General features: G+C 43.0%; 1 pseudogene; it reads left to right on the plus strand.

The window, feature by feature from the left end:
• Positions 1 to 1,032: 1,032 nt before the first annotated feature.
• Positions 1,033 to 1,879, plus strand: LOC100356587 (vasculin-like protein 1 pseudogene; annotated as a pseudogene).
• The last annotated feature ends 16,353 nt before the right edge of the window (positions 1,880 to 18,232 follow it).

Raw genomic sequence — 18,232 nt, forward strand, 5'->3', positions numbered from 1 at the left:
CCTGCTCTTTGTCTCTTGGGAATTCTTCAAGCCTTGCAGCCTTGTAACCTTTGCAAGGTTAGGGGGAAGAGAAACCCCGAAGCTTTTTTTTCCCTTCTTTCCGGTAGTGAGTTTGCTGCACTTTCCGGCCCCCCTCTAGATTCTGACCCCCGTTTCCCCACCAATGTCTCGGGTTATTGAGCTCACCTCCCCTTCCAGCGCCGATGTGTGGACTCAGAGCCCTGAGCGTCCCAAGTCTCCCCGCTGTTGTCTGTGTGGCATGCACTCCCCTTTGAGCACTGGCGCGCAGACCCTGGGGCTTCCGCGGCTCGGTCCCGCGGCTTGGCTTCCGCGCGGTGGGCGACCTTGTTCTCCCAGTAGGTTCTCTGATTCACGGCCACTCCATCCAGAAGGGTTTCCCCTGCAATATTTTCCTGGTTCTTTTTTCTGTGGCTACCGTAACTCCCCTTTTATTAAACTAAATTTTCCTGGACTATCGGTGCGCGCCCTCACTATTCCGCCATCTTGGCTCTGCCCCCTGACTACTGAGATCTTTTATGGTACTTTAATACTGTAGTTTTGAATTAGCACCTTGATGATAGTATTTGCCCCCATATAAGCCTACCTGTATTTCTAGCTATGACTTTCCTATAAGCAGTGTTTGCACTCACTGTGCAAATGTCCATGTATTATCTATTCAAGCAACATCATAGTGCCTTTACCCCAAAAAGTTGATGTAGACATAGCTCTTTTCCCTTCCCCTCTTTTTAGAAATATTCCCTTGCTTCCCTTCCTGCTTCCTCCTTTTTGGAAATGAGTCTGAAACTAGATAGTTTAAGATGAGCAATGGAAAAGGCTGAGAGAATGATTCACGTGGAGCCTAGCTTTTTCTGTGCTTCATCACAAGGCATGCAGCTGGCCAGGCTACTTACACACCATTTCGAAAGAAAATCTCATGGGAGATCCAGCTGGCAGGGTAACAGAGGTTAAACTCTGGGATCCTGTCCATGATGTTGGAAGCCTCACCTTGCTAAAAAGAGACACTGGATCTAAATGGCAAAGCATGACTTTGCTCCTGCTTGCCTAAATTTCTCAACACCACAACCAGCCAAGTCACCTACAGCCACCTTCGAAAAACCCAGAGAGCATCTTACCCTGGGAGAAAGCAGATTTGGAGTAAGCCATTGTGGAACAATTTCTCTGATTTTTTTAAACAATGGACCCCCCTGGAAGTACAGGAAATTCCTGGCACCACTCCTTCGTATTCCACCATGTTTCTGTGGATTCTGGTGTCTCTAAAGGAGCACATACTGGAATCAAAGGGAACATATCTGGTGGGCGTGGCTCTTCCTGAGATCATCAGGATGACTTGAGCCAGCACAGTGGATGTGGCACAGGGAAGCATAGACACTGGAATGGCAGCCCCCACTCCACAAAAGACTGCCTTTCAAGAAAAGTCTCCTAGGGAGACCAGGGAAGAAAAGAAAGAAGACAAGGTGGAAAAATTTGTAATTTGAAGAGAAAGATGTTTCTTCTTTTAATTCAAAAAGTGGCAAACAGAATAAGCCATGCAGACCTATTGGGATCATTTCTGTAGTGTGGGGAAACCCATCTAATGCCAAGCGACCTTCCAAGATGTCAGTCACCAAAAATATTTCCAAAGAAGATCTTGCTGCTGTCTTCTGTGTTGCATTCACCTCACCAGGATCTCACCAATGCAAATGGGAACAAAGCATCAACCATGGTTCCCAGTGTCATTAAGAACCTGGTTCCCAAGCCTGCACCATCTCCTTCCCAGCCCAATTCATAGAAAGCTAACAGAATGGAACACAAATCGGGATCCCTTTCCTGTATCTGGGTGTCTGCTTTTACTGCTTTTACTAATTTTACTATTACTTAGTAATAGCTCCATTACTAAGCTGGCGATACTGGGTGTGGTGCAATTCTACATTCTCCCAAAGACAATCTCTCCAACTCCACCTCTCCAATTGACAGGAAGGGAACAGTGTCTGACAAACCTGAGGATTTGGAGGATGACAGCACAGCCAAACCAAAGAAAAATGGAGAGAAAGGCTCTCATTACAAAGGTCTTTCTCTCCCAAAAGAGGAAGAATGGGGAGGTCCTCTCACACTCTCCAGAAGCAGAGCATTGATTACTGAAAGTGATGGGATGGCAGGAGTGTCCAGAAAATGATGAGAATTGCCTTCCCCTCACAGAAGATGAGGTCAAACATGAAGACAGAGCAGTGGAAAAGAAATGACTTCAGAAAGAATAGCTTCTTGCAGAGCTGCAGTTCTGGCTGTCTGTCCTTGGGGAAGCACTGGTTAAACAGGGTTTGAGGTCTCAGACACGAAAACCAGTAGCAGTGAAACAGCAGACATCTGATCCAATAAACTTGAGTTGTGTGTTTAAGGTCTATACAAAATAAATTGTTCTTTTCCTTACATTGTTATTGAATTCTTCATGCACAAGGGAAATAATCATTAACCCAAAGAGAAAACAATTGGCTTATTTAGCTTTTGTTATTGTTCTTCTATATTAACTGCTTAGTAGAAATAAGTTTGTGTGGTGGGTAAGATTTTTAAAATATATGAGCGCGTGTACACACACACGCACACACACACACATACAGTATATACAGGGGAATGCACAAGTGGGAGCTACAGTGTAGACATGCAGAGGAGACACTGGTTTGCAGCAATAGCTTCTACTACCAGTACTGGGACACTTACTCCTGTGCTCACTAATTCATCGTCAATGACAAAGTGATTATTGAAGTTATAATTGCATTCAATTAATGCTAATGATTTGTGTATTATAGTTTATTTTATTTTTGGCTGCTCAGGTTACTTTTTTTTTGCAGGATGGAAGTTTTCAAATTTTATAGAAAACCATGTTGTACGATCCACGACCCAGGGTCCTTTCCCTGCTGGATCCCTCACTAGCAACTCCCTAGGCTGCCTACTCCCCCTCCCCAAGGTGGCCCCATCCTCAAGCCTTTTGAGCTCCTCAGGACCCCACCCCTTCTGCTTTTGGCTGGTCCAGTCCCTTCCCTAACCTTTTACCTGAGGTTTGTGGATAGGTCTCTCTTCCTCTACATGGTATGACCCTGTTCCCACAGAAGCCCCGGGTGAGGGGTGGGACCTGGCCCTGTTCAGTAACATTAGCTTTTAACCAAGAATGTGTGAGTTTTTTTTTGTTTTTGTTTCTGTATTTACTTTTTGTGTTCAGTGCAAAATATTTAGCTATAGGAAATGTGTTATTCTTGCAACTTTTATATTCAGTGTAGATTGTAAAATAGATTTTTCTGAGATTTCAAAGATTAAGATTATTTTGATAACATATGCACAGATTTAAAAGATGTGGATATCATAAGTCTGTTGAGGTGTAAAGCTACTGCATAAAATAACTAACTTGGAATAAACATTTTACATTAGTAAACAAAACAAAACTCTAATAATTCCAGCAGCATAGACGTTGTTCTTAATGAATCAGGGAATGAAGTACAAAACCCAGAAACAGACCCTTAAATATATGGAGATGATATGTGTTGTTCTTTAGCAGAAAAGGGGATATTTTGTACATGTTCTGGGTTTATAAAATTATTGCTAAATATATGGTAATCCGCTAATCATTAAGAAATAACCATATGTGATGATGAGTGTGTTGATTAGCCTTACTTTGCCATCCCACAATGTATGCATTTATCAAAGCACCATGGTGTTCAACATAAAATATATGCAATTGTATTCATCATTTTAAAAAGCATATTATAATCCATACATGAAAATAAAGGATCCATAGATTACTCCATATATAAAAATCAGCTCCAGGTGGATCAAGGGCTCAATTATCAAAGACAGAACTTCGAAACCTTTTGAAAAAAGAAAAGAAAAAAGATGTTCATAACTTCAAGGTAGAGAAGCACTTCTTAAAACACTGAACGGGGCCTGCATTGTGGCTCAGCTGATCAACCCACCTTCTGCAATGCCTGCATCCCATATGAGGACTAGTTTGTATCCTCACTGCTCTTTTTCCAATCCAGCTCCCTGCTAATGTGCCTGAGAAAGCAGCAGCAGATGACCCAGGTCCTTGGGCACCTGCCACCCATATGGGAGGCTTGGAAGACACACATGGCTCCTGCCTGGTATAATGCTGGTCATTGTGGCCATTTGGGAAACTAATCAGTGGATGATGGAACATCTCTGTCTCTCCTCTCTCTAACTCTTTAAAAAGAAATAAAAATAAATAAATAATTGAAATGAAATGAAAGCAACTGTAAAGTGAATTATCAGAAGTAAAAATTGAAACAGAGGGGCTGGAGCTGTGGTGTAGCTGGTGAAGCCACAGCCTGCAGTGCTGGCATCCCATATAGATGCTGGTTTGAGACCACGCTGCACCACTTCCAATCGGGCTCTCTGCTATGGTGGGAAAGCAGTGGAAGATGGCCCAAGTCCTTGGGCCACTGCACCTACGTGGGAGCCTTGGAAGAGGGTCCTAGATCCTGGCTTTGGGTAGACACAGCTCCGGCTGTTGCGGCCAATTGGGGAGTGAACCATCAGATGGAAGACTCTCTCTCTCTCTCTCTGCCTCTCTTCTCTCTGTGTAACTCTGACTTTCAAATAAATAAATAAATAAATCTTTAAAAAAGTGTCACAGCAAAACTTTAATATATAACACTTCTTGTAGTAACATACTTTTGTCTATTATATTAAAGTGGATTTAATATAATAGTAGTAATAAGATCAAAGTGACAAGATTAACATTTATCCTCATCTGAAATATGTGCTTTTTGGCCACCTTACTAGCAAATGTAAAAACAAGACTGATATAATCACAATTGATAAAAATGTTCAGAATTACTCTAAGATTTATTATATATTTGAAAGGCAGATTGACAGAGAGAGAGAAACAGACAGACTGAGGCTGGGCCAAGCCAAGGACAGGAACCTGCAGTCCATCTAGGACTCTCATGTGAGTGGCAGGGGCCAAAGCACTTGGGGCATCTTTCTCTGCTATCTCAGGTATATTAGCAGGGAGGTGCATGAGAAGCAGAGCAAATGGGAGTTCAGCCTGTCTTCATTATGGGATGCTGGGAAAGTAAGGTGTGGTTTAACAACCTGCACCAAATTGTCAGGCACCTGTCTCTGCCTTGTAAATAATTACTTAATTAATTTCACTTAATATATGCTTTAAAGTTAAGCTTTAACATGGTAGGAACAGCAGTGCATATTGTGTGCATTTGGGAGCTGAATGTGGGGAGCAACTGAGACTAGACTAAGTTATTGGAATTAAGACTTGTTCTATGCATCTGCTCTCCCACAATATGGCGTTGGGGAGGAGCAAACAACTACGCAGCTGCCTCATCAGTTTGACTGATAAGCTGCAGGAGCTGATCCTGCTCCTGATTGGAGGAGAGCAGCGTGCTCGGCGTGTGGGTAGCAGAGTTGGGATTGGTGGAAGAGGACTATAAAGGAAGAGAGAGACAACATGCACCAGGAACATCTGAGCAGCCCCCGAGAGAGCCGGGGTATGCCGCTCCTCCGCGGAAGCGGGGAAAGCGGCGGGGGGTGCCGTCCCTCCACGGAGGTGGAGGGGCCGGCAGCTAACCCGGGACGGCGTCGTTCCTCCACGAATGAGGGAACGGCAGCTAACCCGGGAAGAGCCGGGCAGAAAGAACAGCGCAGGGTCTAGTGTCGTTCCTCCACGAATAGGGGAGCGACAGCTGAAGACCTCTCCCTCTCCTGTCATCAAGTTTTGCTTTAGAAAGGTAAAGCTGTGAGATGGGCACTTTGTGCCTCAGGTAAGATATTACTTGGGATGCCCTTATCCCACATTTGGAGTGCTCACATTCCAGTCCCAGCTCTGTCCCCAGTTTTGGATTCCTGCCATTGCACACTGAGGGAGGCAGCAGGTGATATCTGAAGCACTGGGGCCCTGCCGCCCATGTAGGAAATCTATATTAAGCTTTTCACTCTGGGCTTCTGCTTGGCCCCAGCACTAGCTGTTTCAGAATTTGGGAAGGGAAACAGCTGATATGAGTTATTTCTCTGCTCTCTCCCTGTGCCTCTCTGACTTTTTTTTAATTATTTTAAAATATTTATTTCTTTGGAAGGTTACATGAAAAAGAGGGAAAGACAGAAATAAAGGGATTCCATCTACTGGTTCACTTTGTAAGTGGTTGCACAAGCTGGGGATGGATCAAGGCAAAGCCAGGGACCCAGAAGTCCCTCTGGGTCTCCCATGTGGGTGGCTGGGACCCAAATACTTAGGCCATCTTCTCCTGTTATCCAAGGCAAATTAGCAGGAAGCTTGATTTGAAGCTGAGCAGCTGAGAATCAGTCTGGCTTCAACATGGCATGTTTAAGTGGCAAGCTATAGCTTAATCCCCTCATCTAAAATGTCAGACCATTCCAGCCTTCTCAGTTAGTTGATTAATTTCACTTAATGTTTTAAAGTTAAGCTTTATTGTGATATGAACAGTAGTGCATAATTTGTACATTTGAGGACTGAACTGTCTTTCGAAACATTCTCTGTCTCTCTGTCTCTGTCTCGCTCATGAATAAAATTTTGCTTTAGAAAGGTAAAGTTGTGGAATGGATATTTGATTCAGCTGTTATATATTTTTTGGGATATCCTCATCCCACATTGGAGGGCCTAGGTTTGAGTCCAGACTCTGTTTCCAGTTCTAGCTTCCTGCCAATACACACTGAAAGAGACAGCCCTGCCACCCATGTAGAAGATCTGGATTAATATGCTGACTCTGGGCTTCAGCCTTGCCAAGCACTAGCTATTTCAGAAGTTTGAGAAGGGAAACAGCATATATGAGATATCAATCTGTTGTCTTCCTCTGTCTCTCTGCCCTTTATTTATTGCTTTTAATTATTTACTTTAATTATATGAAAAGCAGAGAGACATAGAGACCAAGATATCTCCCATCTGCTTATTCATTCTCTAAATGGTCATACAAGCTAGGGCTGGGCCAATTGAAGCTAGGCACTTGGAAGTTCATCTGAGTCTCTCACATGGATGGGTACAGGGGCTCAGGTACTTGGGGCATCTTCCACTGCCATCCAAGGCACATTAGCAAGGAGCTGGATCTGAAGTGGAGCATCTCAGAGTCCAAACCTAGCTCTGAGTTGGGTTGCTGGAGTTGCAAGTTGTGGTTTAACCTGAGAAACCAAATGCCATGCTCTTTCCACCTTGTAAACTAATTGGTTAATTAATTTCACTTGATATAGCTTTTAAATCTAAGCTTTAACATGATAGGAACAGCAGTACATATTGTGTGCATTTGTTATTGAACTAGATATTGGGATATCACTCTGTATGTCTATCTGTCTGTGTCTGCCCTGAAAACAAATAAAAGGTTGCTTTAAAAAAAAAAAAAATGATGATTAGCCAGCGCCGCGGCTCACTAGGCTAGTCCTCCGCCTTGCGGCGCCAGCACACCGCCCTCTCGGGGCGCCGGATTCTGTCCCGGTTGCCCCTCTTCCAGGCCAGCTCTCTGCTGTGGCCAGGGAGTGCAGTGGAGGATGGCCCAAGTGCTTGGGCCCTGCACCCCATGGGAGACCAGGATAAGTACCTGGCTCCTGCCATCGGATCAGCGCGGTGTGCTGGTCGCAGCGCGCCGGCTGTGGCGGCCATTGGAGGGTGAACCAACAGCAAAGGAAGACCTTTCTCTCTGTCTCTCTCTCTCTCTCTCTCACTGTCCACTCTGCCTGTCAAAAAAATAAAAAAAGACATTAAAAGTTATTTGAGAGGCAGAGTTACAGACAGAAAGAGGGAGAGACAGCGAGAGAGGTCTTCCATCCACTGGTTCACTCTCCAAATGGCTGCAATGGCTGGAGCTGAGCTGATCTGAAGCTAGGAGCCAGAAGCTTCTTCCAGGTCTTCCAAGCAGGTGCAGGGGCCCAAGCATTTGAACCATCTTCCACTGCCTTCTCAGGCCATTAGACAGGTAATTAGCCATTAGCAGAGACCTGGATCAGAAGAGGAGCAGCTGAGACATGAACCAACACCCGTATGAGATATTGGCCCTGCAGGTGGAGGCTTAACCAGCTCCAAAAGTTTGCTTTTTTTTTTTATTTATTTATAATATTTATTTCTGTATTTTTTTTTCTTTTTTTTTTAAACTTTTATTTAATGCATATAAATTTCCAAAGTACGACTTATGGATTACAATGGCTTCCCCCCCATACCGTCCCTCCCACCCACAACCCTCCCCTTTCCCACTCCCTCTCCCCTTCCATTCACATCAAGATTCATTTTCGATTATCTTAGTATACAGAAGATCAGCTTAGTATACATTAAGTATGGATTTCAACAGTTTGCTCTCACACAGAAACATAAAGTGAAAAATAATAGATGATTTTTTTAAATGATGATGAAATCAGAGCAGACCTATTGTCATGTTTAATCCCAGTGAGAGTCAAGTTGGGAATTGATAATTTTTTTTTTTTTTTTTTTTTTTTTTTTTTTTTTTTTTTACAGAGGATCAGAGGTAAAGTTGTGGGATGGTTATTTAGTGAAGACTGTTCTACATTTCCTGGGATGCCTTCATCCCATATTGAAGTGCTAGGATTCAAGTACTGATTCTTTTCCCAATTTTAGTTTCCTGCCATTACACAATGTGCAAAGTAGAAGGGGATCATTCAAGCACCTAGGTCCATGTCATTCATGTGCGATTCCTGGATTAAATTCTAAGCTCCTGGCTTCAGTGGGGCCCAGCTTTAGCTATTTTGGAAATCTGGGGAGGGAAACATAAGTTGGGAAATAATCTGTTTGTCTGTCTCTCTGCCTTGTATGAATTGTTTTGAAAGATTTCTTGTATTTATTTGAAAGACAAATTGAGAGAGAGAGAGATAGAAAGAAAGAGAGAGAATGAGAATGAGAACGAGATCTTCCAATCAGCTGTTTCATTCCCCTAATGACCTCAAAGGCTGTTTCATTCCCCTAATGGCCTCAAAGTCTGGGGTTGGGCCAGGCTGAAATCAGGAGCCTAGAACTTCTTCCATGTCTCCCATTTGGTGGCAGGATCACAGTACCTGAGCCATCTTCTGCCTTTCCAGAAGCATTAGCAGGTCACTGGAATAGGATGTAGAGCAACCAGGAATTCAAGCTTGGCTCTGATATTGGATGCTGGATTTGCAAGCTGTGAATCAATGATCTGCATCTTAAGGCTGGACCTCTCTCCTCATTTTGAGCTAATTAGTTAATTTTACTTGGTATATGTTCATAAGTTAAGCTTTAACATGATCAGAATAAAATTGGATATTACAGGTATTTAGGGACTGAACTGGCTAGCACATGGGACATTTCTTTCTCTGAGTGTGTGTGTGTTTGCCATTAATAAAGAAAATATTACTTTAAAATCTAAAGCTGTGGACATGCATTTGGTGCAAGCAGTAAGATATTTCTGGGATGCAGTCATGCTACATTACCTGGAATCCAGTACAGACTTGGTTCCCACTTCCAGCTTCCTGCCAATACACACTGTGAGAGGCAGCATATGATGGTTCAAGCACTTGGGTCCCTATCCGTCCATGTAGGAGACCTGGATTAAGTTCTTGGGTTTAGCCTGGCACAAAATTAGCTGTATCAGAAATTTGGGGATGGGAAATAGCAGATGGGGCATATCTATCTTTATGACTGTATACCTCCCTCTGTTACTCTGATACTTATTTACTGTTTTTAAAGACTTATTTATTTGAAGAGTGACAGTGAAGCGGGGGGCGGGGTGGAGATGGGGAGGGAGGGAGGGAGGGAGAGATATTCCATCTGTTGGTTCACTCCTCAAATGTCTGCAACCAATGGTGCTAGTCCCAATAGAAACCAAGAGCCTGGGAACTCCATTTGGTTCTCTCATGCTTGTGGTAGGGGCCCAGGTACTTAGGCCATCTTCTGCCATCTTCCCAGGAACTTTAGCATGGAGCTATATTGGAAGCAGAGCAGCCAGGAATTGAAGCCTAGCTCTGATATCAGATGCTGGAGTTGCAAGTTGCAGCTTAACTCTCTAATGCCACAATGCTGGCCCCTTTTCTGCCTTTTAAATTGATTAATTAATTCATTTTACTTAATGTATATTTGAAAGTTAAGCTCTAACATAGTAGGAATAACAATAGATACTGCGGTCATTTGGGGACTGAGTTTGTATACGGGAGGTTCTCCCCCTCTCTCCCCCTCTCTCCCCCTCTCTCCCCCTCTCTCCCCCTCTCTCCCCCTCTCTCCCCCTCTCTCCCCCTCTCTCCCCCTCTCTCCCCCTCTCTCCCCCTCTCTCCCCCTCTCTCCCCCTCTCTCCCCCTCTCTCCCCCTCTCTCCCCCTCTCTCCCCCTCTCTCCCCCTCTCTCCCCCTCTCTCCACCTCTCTCCCCCTCTCTCCCTTTAAAATAAGTATTTTTATTTATTTAAACTTAGTAAATATAAATTTCCAAAGTACAGTTTATGGATTACAATGGCTTCCCTCCCCTCATAATTTCCCTCCTACTTGCACCCCTCCCATCTCCCACTCCTTCTCCCATTCCATTCACATCAAGATCATTTTCAATTATCTTTATATACAGAAGATCAATTTAGTATATATTAAGTAAAGATTTCAACAGTTTGCACCCACTCAGAAATGCAAAGTGTAAAATACTGTTTCAGTACTAGTTATACCATTAATTCACAAAGTACAACACATTAAGGACAGATCCCACATGAGAAGTAAGTACACAGTGACTCCTGTTGTTGACTTAACAAATTGACACTCTTGTTTATGGCATTAGTAATCTCCCTAGGCTCTAGTCATGAGTTGCCAAGGCTATGGAAGTCTCTTGAGTTCGCCGACTTCAATCTTATTCTGACAGGGTCATAGTCAAAGTCGAAGTTCTCTCCTCCCTTCAGAGAGAGGTACCTCCTTCTTTGATGGCCCCGTTCTTAGCACTGGGATCTCATTCGCAGATATCTTTCATTTAGGTTTTTTTTTTTTTTTTTTTTGCCAGAGTGTCTTGGCTTTCCATGCCTAAAATACCCTCATTGGCTCTTCAGCCATATCTGAATGCCTTAAGGGCTGATTCTGAGGCCAGAGTGCTATTTAGGACATCTGCCATTCTATGAGTCTGCTGTGTATCTCACTTCCCATGTTGGATCGTTCTCTCCCTTTTTGATTCTATCAGTTAGTATTAGCAGACACTAGTCTTGTTTGTGTGATCCTTTTGAGTCTTAGACCTAGCAGTGTGATCAATTGTGAACTGAAATTGATCACTTGGACTAGTGAGATGGCATTGGTACATGCCACCTTGATGGGATTGTATTGGGATCCCCTGGCATGATTCTAACGCCACCATTTGGGGCAAGTCCGATTGAGCATGTCCCAAATTGTACATCTCCTCCCTCTCTTATTCCCACTCTTATATTTAACAGGGATCACTTTTCAGTTAAATTTAAACACCTAAGAATAATTGTGTTAATTACAGAGTTCAGCCAATGGTACTAGAACAAAACAAAGAGAAAATACTAAAAGGGATAAAGTATTACATTGTACATCAAGAGTCAGGACAAGAGCAGATCAAGTCGCTGTTTCTCATAGTGTCCATTTCACTTCAACAGGTTTCCCCTTTGGTGCTCAGCTAGTTGTTGCTGATCAGGGAGAACATATGATATTTGTCCCTTTGGGACTGGCTTAATTCACTCAGCATAATGTTTTCCATATTCCTCCATCTTGTTGCAAATGACCGGATTTCATTGTTTTGACTCTATTCTATGGAGTACATGTCCCATAATTTCTTTATCCAGTCTACTGTTGATGGGCATTTGGGTTGGTTCTAGGTCTTAGCTATTGTGAATTGAGCTGCGATAAAATAAATATTCTTTAAAAAAAAGGTAAATCTGTAGGATGGGCATTTGTTGCAGCAGGTAAGATATTTCTTGGGATGTCCTAATTCCACATTGGAGTGGTTGTGTTCCCAGTTGTGTTCCCATGTTCTGTTCCCATTTCATGCTCTGTTCCCAGTTCCTGCTTCTTTCCAATACATATTGCAGGTGGCAGCCTCTGGTGGCTCAAACACTTGGATCCCTTTAACTTATGTGGGAGACCCTGGATTAAGTTCCTGGCTCCTGCCTTCAGCTCAGCCAAGTACTAACTGTTTCAGAAATTAGGGGGGGGCAGCATATGGGAGATATCTGTCTCCCTCTGTTTCTCTGCCTTTGATTTATTGATTTTGAAACTTTATTTTAGGGGCTGGCACTGTGTCAACATCCCACATGGTTCGAGTCTGAGCTGCTCCACTTCCAGTCCAGCTCTCTGCTATGGCCTGAGAAAGCAGTAGAAGATGGCCCAAGTCCTTGGGGCCCTGCACCCATCTGGAAGATCCAGAAGAAGCTCCTGGCTTCAGATCACCCCAGCTCCAGCCGTTCCTGCCATTTAGGGAGTGAATAAACAGATGGAACCCCCCACCCCTGCTTCTGCCTCTCTGTCACTCTGCCTTTCAAATAAATAAATCTTTAAAAAAAATCTTTATTTTAAGTTTTTGAAAGGCAGAATGACAGAGGACAAGACAGCGGAAGAGATTTTCTGTCTGCTGGTTCACTCCCCAAATGGCTTCAACATCTGGGGCTGTGCCAGGATGAAGCCAGTGGGCTGGAACTCCATCTGGGTGTCCCACGTGGATCAGAGTCCTAAAGTATTTGGGTCATATTTCAATGCCTTTTTAGACATATTAGCAGGGGGCTGAATCGAAAGCAGAGGAACTAGGTGTTGAATCTGGCTGTCACACGGAATTCTGGAGTTGCAAGCTGTAGCTTAACTCCCAACTCCACAATGTCCTCTCTCCTCCTTTTAGGTTCATTAACTAATTTTACTTAATATATTTTCAAAGGTTATTTGTTTTTTGGAAAGGCAGAGTTACAGAGAGAGGGAGAAGAAAAAATTTTCTATCCATTGGTTCATTCCCTAAATAGCCACAACAACTAGGACTGGGTCAGGCTGAAGTCAGGGGCCTGGAACTCCATTTGGATCTCCCACAGGGGTGGCAGGAGCCCAAGTATGTGGACCATCTTTCGCTGATCTCCTGGGTACATTTGTGGGGATCAGGATCAGAAGTAGAGCAGCCAGGACTCAAACTTAGAGGGCTTAACCCAATACATCACAACACCAGCCCCTTAGTATACGTTTTTTTTTTTTTTTTTTTTTTTTTTTTTTTTTTTTTTGACAGGCAGAGTGGACAGTGAGAGAGAGACAGAGAGAGAAAGGTCTTCCTTTGCCGTTGGTTCACCCTCCAATGGCCGCCGCTGCAGCCGGCGCACCGCGCTGATCCTGGCAGGAGCCAGGAGCCAGGTGCTTTTCCTGGTCTCCCATGGGGTGCAGGACCCAAGCACCTGGGCCATCCTCCTCTGCACTCCCTGGCCATAGCAGAGAGCTGGCCTGGAAGAGGGGCAACCGGGACAGAATCCGGCGCCCCAACCGGGACTAGAACCCGGTGTGCCGGCGCCGCAAGGTGGAGGATTAGCCTATTGAGCCACGGCGCCGGCTCCCCTTAGTATACGTTTTAAAGTTAAGCTTTGGGGCTGGTGTTGTAGTGCAGCAGGTAACACCACCACTGGCGATGCCAGCATCCCATATTGATGCCAAATATAGTCCTGGCTGCTCCACTTCTGATATAGTTCCCTGTTAATGTGTCTGACTCAACCTTGGCCATTGTGGCCAGCTGGGGAATGAACCAGAGGACTGAATATTCTCTCTCTCTCCCACACACTCTCTCTCAACTCTGCCTTTCAAATCTTTTTAAAAATCAAGTTAAGCTTTAACATGATAAGAATGGCAGTTGATACTGTGGGCATTTGGGGACTGAATTTGTACATGAGACATTCTCTCTCTCTCTCTCTCTCTCTCTCTCTCTCTCTGTGTGTGTCTGTCTCTCCGTTTTTAAAATAAATAAAATTTTGCTTTAAAAAGGTAAATCTGTGGGATAGACATTTGATGCGGGTGGTATGATATTTTCTGGGATGCCTTCATCCTACAGGGGAATGCACAGGTTCAAGTCCAGGCTCTGTTCCCAGTTCCACCTTCCTGCCAATACACATTTGTGGGAGACATCAGGCAAGAGCTCAAGCACTTGGGTTTATGCCACCCATGTCAGAGACTTGGATTAAGCTCCTGGCTCCAGGCTTCAGCCTATCCCAGCACTAGAAATTTCAGAAGTTTGGGAAGGGAAACGACATATAGGAAATATCTGTCTGTCTCCCTCTGTCTCTTCCTCTTATTTATTGTTTTAAAATATTTTATTGATTTGGAAGACAAAATGACAGAGACAGAGAGAGATCTTCCATCTACTCATTCACTCTGTAATTGGCCAAAAATAGCTGAAGCTGGGCGAGGCTGAAGCCAGGAGCCCAGAACTCCATCCATGTTTCCTATGTTGGTGGCAAGGGCTGGAGTACTTGGGCCATCTTCTGCTGCTTTCTCAGGCAAGTTAGCAGGGAGCTGTGTCAGAAGCAGAGTAGTCAGGAATCCAAGACTAGTTCTGACATAGCACGCGGGAGTTGCAAGGTGCAGATTAACTCCTTGTGCCACAATGCTGGCCCCGTCTTTGCATTTTAAAATAATTTTATTTAACATATATTTTAAAGTCTTTTATAGTGTAAGAACATAGTGGAGACTGCGTGCATTTGGGAACTGAACTACAATATCTGAAGTTTCTATGCGTTTCTCTTTCCCTGTCTCTGTCTCTCTCTGCCTTTAATAAAGAAAATTTGTTTTAGAAGGTAAATATTTGGATGGGCATTTGATATAGGTGGTAAGATATTTCTTTGGATGCCTTCATCTCACATTGGAGTAGCTGGGTTTGAGTCCAGTCTCTTGTTCCCAAATCCAGCTTTCTGCCAGTACACACTGAGAGGCAGCAGCTGATGTTTCAAGCATTGAGGCTCCTGGCACTCATGGGAGAAACCTATATTAAGGTTCTAGCTTCTGGCTCCAGCACTAGCTTCTTTCAGAAATTTAGGGAGGGAAACACCAGAAGGGAGATATTTGTCTTCCCCTGTCTCTGCCTTTCTTTAAAATTTTTTTAAAGATTTAGTTATTTAAAAGATATACTAACAGAGAAGGAGAGACAGAAACAAAAAGATCTTCCATATGCCGGCTCATTCCCCAAATGGCCATAATGGCTGGGGCTGGGCCAGGCTGAAGCCAGGTGCCCAGAACTTCATCCAGGTCTCCCATGTGGGTGAAGGGGCCCACGTACTCAGACCATCTGCTGCTGCCTTCCCAGGCACAGCAGCAGGGAGCTGGATTGGAAGTGGTCAGCAAGCAGTTGAATCAGCACTCTCACATAGGATGTTCATGATGTGGAGGTACCTTAGCCCTCTGCCACAATGCCGACACCAAGTTCCAAATTATTAAGGCAGATGTGTAAAGAAATATATCTTGATGTTTTACCTCCATTAACAATAAAGTTTGCTTTTAATAAAATAAATACTAAAATAGTACAACTCTAAAATATTGAAATAAGTATTAAAATAAACTGAATGGGTAATCATGACCTTATACTATTACATGAAATGTTATACCAAGAACTGAAAAAATTAAAACATAAGTATTTAATTGCTTTGCTACCTCTAAGATGATTTTGCATTTGTAGCAAAAAAATTTATCATCAATTAACACACATTTAAAATTTCTATATTGTCATTTTTCATCCTTTCATTTATACATCATGTTTTTGTATATTTGCTGTAGTCTGAACATTAGTTTGGTGTTCCTCAAAAGTCCATATGTTAAAAGCTTGTTCCCAGAGTGACATTATTGTTAGTTGGTGGAAACTGTAGGAGATGGAGCCTAATAGGAGCTCCGTAATTCATTGAGAACATGCCTTCAAAGGGAATTGTGGAACCCTAGTTTCTCTCTTTTCCTGCTCCTCGATTGAAATGTGACCTTTTGCTCCTATGTGTGCTCCCAGCACAATGTGCCAACATCTTCCACCCTTGCCATAGACCAGATCAGCGGGGCTGCAGGGCTTGCTTTATCTTAGACTTCGAAGCTCCAAAATTGTGAGCTAAATAAACATTTTCTCTTAAGTAGTTGCTCCAGGAGTTTCATTTTAGTGATTCAATGCTGACTAATACATTATTACAATGTATATAGTATTCATAACAAGATATATAGAGATGAATAAATATTTATGAGCATGCCTGCTTAAAATTTGTCCAGTGATAAGTATGCATAATTGCTGTATCAAAAATTGTGACCACTACTCTAGAGCAGCAGATTTAAATTGCCAGTCTGTCATGATTAACTTTGAGGTGCTTGACAAACATTTTTATCGATTGATTGGTATTACTTTTTCAGTTTATTCTCTTTTTAATTGTCAAAAGTCTGAATAATGAAGCACTATCTTTTTGGTTTTATTTTAGGGACTATTTTAATTCAGGTTGAGATGTATATACATATAATTTAAAGGATAAATCTTCAGAACTAATACTTTTTTGTATTACTGTGTAATTATGCTTTCTCAATAACTAAACCTATCAGATACAATAATTATATTTGTTTTTTAATATTTATTTATTTGAAAGTCAAAGTTCCACAGAGAGAGAAGGAGAGGCAGAGAGAGAAAGGTTCACTCCCTAACTGGCCGCAAAGGCTAGAGCTGTGCTGATCTGAAGCCAGGAGTCAAGAACTTCTTCCAAGTCTCTCACGTGGGTGCAAGGGCCCAAGGAGTTGGACCATCTTCTACTGCTTTCCCAGGCTATAGCAGAGAGCTGGATCAGAAGTGGAGCAGCCAGGACACTAACCAGTGCCCATATGGGATGCTGTCACTGCAGGCAGCAGCTTTACTTGCTATGCCACAGGGCCAGCTCCTAAATAATTATATTTGTTTCAAAATTCAGGTAAATAGAATTCAGTGGAGATTTCCTGTATCCAAGATTCAATTGGGTACTGTGGATGTTGGGGTTGAATAAGCTCTTGATCTAACTTGTTCATCTCTTTTTTTCTAGTATGATGACATTTTATTTGCAATTATTCTCATTGTATTTTCTCCTAATAGGTATCTCCCATGTGGACTCACATTATAAATTCACTCTCCATTTTAGAATTATAGAATTCCATAAATCATTGAATTTGGGACCAAATTTGGATAAGATAAACCAAAATCAAAACAATTTTTATTTATTTATTTAATGAGCATAAATTTCCAAAGTACAGCTTATAGACCACAATAGCCTCCTCCCCCGCCGTGTCTTCCCTCCCATCCACAACGCTCCCCTCTCCCACTCCCTCTCCCCTTCACATCACGATTAATTTTCAATTATCTTTATATACAGAAGATCAATTTAGCGTATGTTAAGTAAAGATTTCCACATTTTGCTCCCACACAGAAACACAAAGTGTAAAATACTATTTGAGTACTAGTTATAGCATTAAACACCTAAGAGTAATTGTGTATTAATTACAGAGTTCAACCAATAGTTTTAAGTAGAATATAAAATGCATCTTTTGTATTGTTGTGGCTTCCCCCCGACCTCCCTCCCTCCCGTGGCCCTCCCCTCACCCACTTCCTCTCCCATCCCGCCCTTCATCACGTTTCATTTTCAATTATCTTCATATACCGAAGATCAATTTAGTATATACTAAGCAGGGATTTCAACAGGTTGCACTCACACAACCGAACCAGGTATAGGGTATTGTTCGACTAGTAGTGTTTTTGAGTTTCATAGATAAACATATTAAGGACAGAGATCCTGCTTGGGGAGCATGAACCCAGTGACTCCCGTTGTTGATTTAACAATTGGCACTCTTATTTATGATGTCAGCAATCACCCGAGACTCTTGCTATGAGCTGTCTAGGCTATGGAAGCCCCTTGAGTTCACCGACTCTGAACTTGTTTAGTCAAGGCCGTATCACAGTGGAGGTTCCTTCCTCCCTTCAGAGAAAGGCGCCTCTCTCCTTGATGGCCTGATCCTTCTGCTGGGGTGTTGTTCACCAGGATCCTTCATTTAGATTGTTTTTTGCCACCGTGTCATGGCTTTCCATGCCTGCGAGACTCTCATGGACCTTTTAGTCAGATCCGAATGTCCTAAGGGTTGATTCTGAGGCAGGAGTGCTGTTTTGGGCATTTGCCATTCTAGGAGTCTGCTGTGTGTCCTGCTTCCCCCGCAGGATCATTCTCTCCCTTTTGATTCTATCTTTCATTATTTGCTTACACTGGTCTTATTTGTGTAATCTCTTCGACACTTACCCTATCTTTATAAAAACAATTTTCAAGTAGAAGTACA

Source organism: Oryctolagus cuniculus, chromosome X (genome assembly GCF_051225735.1).
Source record: "Oryctolagus cuniculus isolate XC-2025 breed Fujian yellow rabbit chromosome X, ASM5122573v1, whole genome shotgun sequence".
Lineage (NCBI taxonomy): Eukaryota > Metazoa > Chordata > Mammalia > Lagomorpha > Leporidae > Oryctolagus > Oryctolagus cuniculus.